This window comes from Myotis davidii, unplaced genomic scaffold (assembly GCF_000327345.1).
Source record: "Myotis davidii unplaced genomic scaffold, ASM32734v1 scaffold993, whole genome shotgun sequence".
NCBI classification, from domain to species: Eukaryota; Metazoa; Chordata; class Mammalia; order Chiroptera; family Vespertilionidae; genus Myotis; species Myotis davidii.
Window position 1 is genome coordinate 2,362,983 of NW_006285483.1, and position 9,081 is coordinate 2,372,063.

A 9,081-nucleotide genomic window follows, 5' to 3' on the forward strand; every position below is an offset into this window, starting at 1 on the left:
CTGGGTTCGATCCCAGTCAAGGGCACATGCCCGGGTTGCAGGCTTGATCCCCAGTGAGGGTGTCCAGGAGGCAACCAATCAATCACTCTCTCTCATCATTGATGTTTCTCTCCCTCTATCTCTCTCCCTTCCTCTCTGAAATCAGTAAAAAGAATATTAAAAAAAATATATATATATCCACAAGCTTCAAATGAACACATTTTTGTTATTCACCCTTTAATGAACATTTTATTTGACATGAAAGTTAATTTGAGGAGCTCCCAGTTGTAAGTTGGTCTCCAGCGCATGTGGATTCCACTACAAGCAATTGATTTGAGAGCAAATTTCTAATGGTTCAGAATCACTGCTCAAGCTCATTTCCAGCCCAGTTCATGTCTCCAACCCTGTGGTACCACATAGCCCTGCTGTTAACCAGTAGATTAAAGTAAACAAGGCAAGCAGTGGTTGTAAAGGCAGCGAAGCAGAACTCGAGTGACTCTAATCCTGCCATTCCGTGTGACCACTCGGAGTTCTTATTTGTGCTTAAAACACGAAACAGTGAAACATCGTGCAAACTGCAAGGTGTAAGTATTTGGTCGGTAAACCCAAATTTTAGTGTATACACGATGTTTGACTTAATTTGAACAATTTGAAATGTATTCTTCCTTTCTAATCATTGCGTTTTTAACCCAAAGAATGAATCCAGAAAATCAAATGTGGCATTGGGGGCATTCGTAGTAATTTCCTAAATGTGCCTTTCAGTTTTACAAAAACTTCACACTGAAACAAAAGAAAAGCACTTAATAGCTTATTGTAGAATTACTTACCTAAAATATTTGGTCAGACTTTAACCAAAGGATAAACATGTATTAAGTATCTATAAAACTTGTTAGATAAATAGTTGTGCTTTTTTGTCCCGTGTGAACTTGGAAGAACTTGTCGACATTTGTAATATGGTTGTGAAACCAGCCACTGATTCAGCCCATAAATATTTTGAATTTCATAAGGGAACTTGAGGTGCAGTACCCATATTAACATGAAGCAATGTTAACCCAGTAGAGTTCAGTACGGAAAATGTACAAAAGCAATATATGGATCTATTTTAAAATATATAATACCTTCAACATTACATAAAGGTAATGAAAAATCTTAAGAAATTCAAGTTGAGACACCCAAAGCACTATGCTTGAGACAATAAAATTGGATGATTACTTTTTCCTTTTTTGTACTGTAATTTGAATTATTTTTGACTGGCATTATCTATATGAAGTTCAATAAAAGAACATTTTTACTCTGTATTTCTTTTCTGGATGTTGTTATTATTTCATGATTATTACTGATGTCAAAAAAATGGTCCCATGCTGGCATGCCCTGCACTGGATATTGATTCAGTGGAAAGTGGTGATCATTATTTTTGGAGGATGAGAGGAGATTGAGTGTGGGCGTGTGCATTCGGGAGAGGGCCCAGTAAATGATTCAGGAGCCTCAGCTGCCACAGCGGGGAGCCAGTGCTTTGGGGTGTGGATGTGATAGCCAAGGAGATCGCTGTAAATGGGGACTGCACCCCCAGAGCAGTGAGGTCTGGATGGGTAAGGACATGGAGCAAAGAAACGCTATCTTTCATTGAGAGCCAAGTGGTAAAACTTGACTTTTAAATCAATGTTCATATCTTGCTTTAAAAGGAAATAATTGTAAAAGCAAAAGAACTTAAGAATGGAAATGCCAGTATAAAAAGACTGGGCAGTCAGCTTCAGACACACTTAACTATATAATCTGGAAATATTATACAGGACAGAATATAAATAATATAAACCCCTATGAAAGGAAAATCAACAGAAGGTAACAAATTGGGCAACTGATAATGGGTGGAGGAAGTATAACTGTGCTAACCACCTCACCTTTTATACCAGGGAATCAATCAATATTGTCTAAAATTGAACCGTGAAATTTGAGAAATAAATCACTCTAACCTCTTTATGGTTTTATGGTTCTTTCATAATCACTTTTTCTTAACCCTGGGGGGCAGGATCTTTTAGTAATCAATATATCATATGATGGGAAAAAAAAGTACATTTTCTTCGGCTCTTTTTCTGCTGTTGAATTTGATGATAATCTTGCATGTTGATAAAATGTAGAATAGGGATCAACTTTACAAAATTATTTCTGTCTAACCTTATCTAAAACTTTCTCTCAGTTATCCACTCATTATTCTTTTGTATGTAAACACAGAGAGATATTGGAAAGAATGTTTAGCAGAATTTCTGTTTTCATCCATTCTAAAGGGCAGCTTTATTTTGAAATCTAGTGAGCTCATGCAACGGCTGTGCGTTAGGTGCCAGGAGTGAAGTAGTTGTCACTGCTGGTAAGACGAATGCCAGCATCAAATTTACATCTGGGCATCAGTACTTCAGAAGAAAAGTCCAGAGCACTCTTGGGGCATTATTGTTAGGGTGCTGTTCTCAGAATGTCCACAAGAGGGCACCATTGCGACTAATCCCTTAAGGGTGCTGTTCTCAGAACAGAGCACTCTTACACTGCATTCCCCTTATCTTAAAGCACAAAAGATTATGTTATACACACACACACACACACACACAAACACACGACTTGGGGTCAAAAAGTGATTAAGAAGAGTTAAACTATAAATGTAAAGATGGTTTAGGAATACAATGTTCAATTTATTTCATCTGTATTTTCCTTTTTATATTTACACTATAGGTCCAGTGCATAAAATTCATGAAGGGGGGGGGCGGGGCGGTGGTCCCTCAGCCCGGCCTACGCCCTCTCGCAATCTGGGACCACTTGGGGGATGTCTGTCTGCTGATTTAGACCCTTCCTTCCCCAGCTGCCGGCTGCTGGCAGGGGCCTTCCTTCATTCCATGCCACCCCCTGGTGGTCAGCGCACGTTATAGAGACCAGTTGTTCTGTTCGGTCGATTTGCATATTAGCCTTTTATTATATAGAATGATACTAATATATAATATATTAAGTATAAATATATATTTATACTTAAATATATATTTAAGCAAGTCTAAGAGTTTTTTCAATAAGAATTTGAAGTGATAAAAAGCACTATGTCATGGTTTAAATGGCAGCATTTTTTAATGATACAAGAAATGATTTGTCTTAGAGTCAAAACCTAGATTTTATGAAATATGTCAATTCCAAGTGACAAAACAGGATGGTTCATTGCTTTCTTCTTTAAAGTTTTCCATATGGCTTAATTTTATAGTGAATATGTAGTAATAAGTATTATAGACATTACATGTAACATTATGTATTATAAGTAGATATTATGCATAAGATATTATCATACTAGAGGCCGGGTGCATGAAATTCGTGCACGGGGGGAGGGGGGGTCCCTCAGCCCAGCCTGCACCCTCTTGCAGTCCAGGACCCCTCGCTCCTTACCACCCACCGGCTCACTGCATCTGCCCCCTGGTGGGAGGGACCTTGGGAGGACTCCAGGGCATGTCCAGCCTGTCTTGCTCAGTCCCTATCAGCTGAACCCTAGCAGCAAGCTAACCTACTGGTTGGAGCATCTGCCCCCTGGTGGTCAGTGCACATCATAACGACTGGTCGGCCAGTCGACTGTCTGCCCCCTGGTGGTTAGTGCATGTCATAGCGAGCAGTTGAGCAGCCTTAGCATATCATTAGCATATTATGCTTTGATTGGTTGAACAGCTGACTAGATGACCAGACACTTAGCGTATTAGGCTTTTATTATATAGGATATAATAAAAGGCTAATATGCAAATTGTCCCCTCAGGAGTTCTACCGACCAGGAGTTTGACTGCTTGCTATGACATGCGCTGACCACCAGGGAGTGGTGTGGAATGAAGGAAGGCCCCATCTGGCAGCCAGCAGCCAGGGGAAGGAAGGCCCCAATCGGCCTTGATCGTCGGCCAGGCCTAGGGACCCTACCCATTCATGAGTTTCATGCACTGGGCCTCTAGTATATTATAATTAGATATAATGTATAACATATTTTACAGTATAATATATTATACAGATGTTATACAAATATATTATACATAAAAATTTGTAATATCATGTGTTGTATTATAAATATACATATTATGTAACTAATATGTAAAATTTTCATATGGTGTAATTTTATTAAAAATATGTAATAAGAAATAAATATTATGGGCTCTTTAGTATGACTGACATTTTACTTGAACCATCCTGATATTGCTTTCCCAATCTTATCTATACTCCCCCTTATTTGCTTAGATTAGTGTTCAGATTTCTACATATCCTTCAGTTTTTCCGTATTGGGGCCATAGTCTAGGAGGTCTAGGGTGGTTTCTTTCATGGTAAAAATTATTTTATTTATTATTATTATTTTTTTAAAATATATTTTATTGATTCTTTTACAGAGAGGAAGGGAGAGGGATAGAGAATTAGAAACATCGATGAGAGAGAAACATCGATCAGCTGCCTCCTGCACACTCCCCACTGGGGATGTGCCCACAACCAAGGTACATGCCCTTGACCAGAATCGAACCTGGGACCCTTCAGTCCGCAGGCCGATGCTCTATCTGCTGAGCCAAACCGGTTAGGGCAATGGTAAAAATTATTTTAAAACCAAAGGGCTCTTTGGCCTTTCTAACAGCATCTCTTTTCTCTCTCTCTCTCTCTCTCTCTCTCTCTCTCTCTCTCTCCCTATATTTTCTCCTCACTCATCTCCTCCTATTTTCCTTCGCCTCTTCATTCCTTACCTATTTCAGGATCTCTGAACGGCATTCCACAGGAGTTATTAATGTCCTTTGGTTAGAAGAAACAATCCTAATTAAGGAGCAACAAGACTGTTCAGGACCAAGGACAGTAACCCTGAAACCTGAACAAGCTCCCAGCCCTCACCCTGCAGATTCCTCCAGGATCTGAGCCACAAAGCACACTCTTCTAGTCCCCAAATAGCATCTTGTCCCCTTGGCTGTCTCTCCTCCCTGAGGTTCCCACCATTATAGATCGTCCTTATGCTTCAGGCTTCCAAGAGTCCAATACTAGTAAATACTATTACCTGGGAAGGCTAAGACACCACACCTTCTTCCTCTCCTAACCAAGAGTCTCTTGATTTCCATTAACAGGAACTCGTCTAAGCGACCTTGAGCAGAAGAGGGAAAGTGACTGTGAGGACAGAGGTGTATCTCGCAGAACTCGACAGCAGGGCCTCCTGAAGAGGAGAGTAAGGTGCCCCTCAGCCTGTCCTTCTCTAGGACACCTCACTGAATGCACTTGGGTACCAGGCTCTGTGATTGGTCAAACACAAATGCGATAAGGTTTGCTTCCTCAAGAAGGTACAGCCTGAATGGAATGATTAGACACAACACACAAACTGGAGCAAAGGTGGGAGGAGCTATGAGGGAGCAGGAGATAGAAAAGGGTAATCTGGGGCCGGAGCCCAGAGGGGGCAAAGCCACAGTGTCCTTGGCTAAAGTATGGAGACAGCCAGCATGGGCAGTGAGAAATAGAATGGGAAAGTAGGTTAGGATGATATCATGGAGGGCTTGGGTGCCAGGAAAATAAATTTAGCTTGCATCTAGCAAAACAACAAAAATCAGAAGCCCCTGAAGGACTGAGGCAGTAGAGTGCTGCGATCTCACTTGGGCCAATCAAGGGCCCATCTGTCTTTGACCTTGAGGGAGAAATGGGGACAAGAAAGACTTGTCCCCAGGGAGGCTTTCCCAGCAGCACGGGGAGGAAGGGGCTGATGGACCAAATGAGAAATAAGCAGACAGAGGTCATCAGCACCTGTGAACTCCTCTGCACCCAGACCCCGACATACACAGGTCTCCAGCTAAGCATTCATCAGCCCCACAGGGCCTGAGAGGGGGGGCCTCAGGCCAGGGCCTCTGTCTGGGGGAGGGATGGTGGCAGAGTGTCAGAAAGGACCCAGAGAATGGAAAGGTCAAGGCAGGAATGGAGGCGGGGCGTGGGGGCAGGCAGCAGGGGACAGGGTGGGAGATGAACTGTTGATAGTGTTGAATACAAATGTACCTGATCAGAATCACACAAACATGTGTGCACATACCAGGCCAAGCACACAAGGCAGTGACTACAGCAAGAGCTAGAGTCCGTCAGACCCTGAGTCAGTCCTGGCTCTGCCCTTTTCTAGCTGTGAGATCTTATGTCACCCTCTCAACCTCTCTGAGCTTCAGTGTTTTTCATCTGGAAAAGGTTGATGGTAAGATCTACCAGCTGGTTTGTTGTGGGGATTGAAGTGAAATAATAGCTACAATAGACTGGTCCTTGACAATGACTCTAATTCTTACCCTCTTACATTCAGTGTGACCTGGTGCTTTCTCTCATCCGCCCCTTGAATCTGAGTTCATGACTTGCTTTGGCCAAAGGGACAATAGCAAATGTGATGCTAGAGTAGACTTGAATATTGTTCAACATGGAGCCTGTTCTCTTGTGTTCTTAAAACCCAGCCTCCGTGTGCACAAGGCCAAGCTAGCCTGCTAGATGAGGAGAGACACATGGTCCAGCTGCCCTCCTCACTCCAGTCAACACCCAGCAAATGCCCAGGAAGCAGAGCCACCTGCTGGCTCATCACTGACTGCAGACCCAGGAATTAGCTCTGCCAAGACCAGCAGAATGACCTGACCCAAAGTGCCAACCTGCCCAATATGAGCAAAAAAAAAAAAATGGTTAAGCCACTACATTTGGGGTGCAGCTTTGTTATCAGCAAAATCTAATTGATAGACATGTGCTCCTGCCAAAGATAAAGGAACAGGGATCAGATTTATTTTCCTGCCTGAAACAACCAAAATAACCAAGCAAGACTCTGGACACTGGGTGGGTAATGAAGGACAATGATCCCCCCAAAACAAGAAAAGAAATGATGTGAACCCTGAGGTCACCCCACTTATTGCCAAGAAAAAGTTTCCAGGCTGCAGTGCACATGGGGAGTCCCAGGTGGATCCCAGGCAACTCCTGAGTTAAGGAGACATAACTGAGTCTGGGGAAACTGAGGTGGGGAGACTTCTCAAGACAGAGTGCTGGAGAGGAGAGAGAGAACCCCAGAGAAGTAGAGGGTCCCCCTCGAGTATTCAGCAAAGTACTGATCAGGGAATGTGTGTGAGGAAACTCTGAGGCCAGGAAAGAACCATCTGAATAGATGAGAGAACAGAGCCAGAAATGGTGCCTGCTGCCACCAGCCAGACTGTGAAAATGTGTGATTCCCAGGCATTGAGTAACAGACTCAGGAAGTAGTAGGGAATACTTAGTCCTAGACAGAACACACCTCCAGACCTGCCTATTAAAAGCAAGCTCTGAAATGATCAGACGGTTTCTAAGTAACTCACTGCATCCCAGAAAATCTGACACAAAACCTAAAACTCATGGAGTGCTTACTAACTATATCCCAGCAACTTTACATATATATCAGCATTTACAAATATGACTACAGTTACATTACTTTATTTATAACTAGTGTCCTCGTGCACGGATTCATGCACATTGAATGGAAATTAATTAGAAGAAATATTTTAATATCGCTATTCGCCCTTTCTCTATAATAGGAGTGTCAACCAAATTCACAATCAACAATGACAGATCGAAACACAAGTGTGTGGCGCCAGCGAGAGCTTTATATGTATTGCGAATGCGTGAGTCAACTTAGCCTTTTATGTATATAGAATAAACTTGCTTAATTAGACCTGCTTTCTGATTTAGCTAAACTTTTCCCAGCCCAGTGAAGCACCCCAACTTCTCTTTCAGGTACCTGTCAGCAACACAGTAGTAAATATCAACGTGAAGCAGATTATTATTGGAGGTCACGCAGGGAAAACTAAAGGTAAAATATTTAACTGCAGGAGTGTTTGACTGTATTCTGCACAGTGAGAAAACCTGAAGTCATTTTCAAGGTCCACCATTTCTTCTTTTCAGTCGGGTCAAATTTCTAAGCTTTCTAAACCTCCATTTTCTGGCTAATGAAAAGAAAATAGGATTCTACCAAGTCTCCTACCTGCCTGCTTGAGGACTTCTGTGAGGATCAAATGAGATGAGGCACAGGAAAACACTTCACACACATTTGGTTAAAGTGTGATATGTTTGCACCTGGCTATACCAAGTGTGGGTTTGTAGGCACCAGGTTCGTGGTGCTGTTTATTTTTAAGTGGCCAGTGGGTGTCATGGCAGCTCCTGCATTGAGCGTCTGCCCTCTGGTGGTCAGTGCATGTCATAGCTACCTGTGGGACAGACAGACACTTAGCCTTTTATATAGAGAGACTAGAGGCCTGTTGCACAGAGAGATTCGTGCAATAGGCCTTCCCTTCTCCTGGCTGCCGGCACTGGTTTTCCTCCAGCACCCAGGACCCAGGCCTTTGCTCCAGCTGGAGCCGCCTTCCATCCTCCGTCTTCGCGGCCCTGGCCGGAGCTGCCTTCCATCTTTGCGGCTCCGGCTCTCCTTCAGTCTTTGCTCCGCCGCTTGGAGCCTGCATATGCAAATTAACCGCCATCTTTGTTGGTTGCTAATTTGCATATTGCACTGATTAGCCAATGGGAGGCATAGCGAAGGTATGGTCAATTACCCTGTTTGTCTATTATTAGATAGGATAATCATTTGAAATAGCTGCAATTATTATCTCCATTGTACAGATGATAACACCTAAGATAATACATATCAGATGCTCAGCACATAACTGGTTCAATAAGTGGTATTTCCCTTAACTCCCCACCCTAGCTCCCTGTGTGTAACCATCAACAACCAAATGACTTTTCCCAAATTGCTCATCCATTTCAAAGAGATGACAGCTTTAAAAAGCCACAAACGTCAGCCTTCAGAAGGAAAGTTCTGTGGTTGGGATCTTAGGGAGAGTCCTGAATGAGGAGCCAGGCATGCTAATTCCAGTCCTGGCACTGCCACTACCTTGCAGGGTGACCTTGAGTGAGTCTTCACCTCTCTGAGCCTGGTTTACCCCTCTGCACTGTGGGGGCAAAGGGGTGATTCCTACCAGATTTCCTCAAAACAACCCTCTCATTCCAGAGGCCAGAATGCCTCTACCATCCTCAGGCTAAAATTCCGAGGGTGGAGGATGGCAAAGTTGGAAAAGCAAAGTGGTATCTACCACAGTTTGTTCTCTCTCCTCTCCC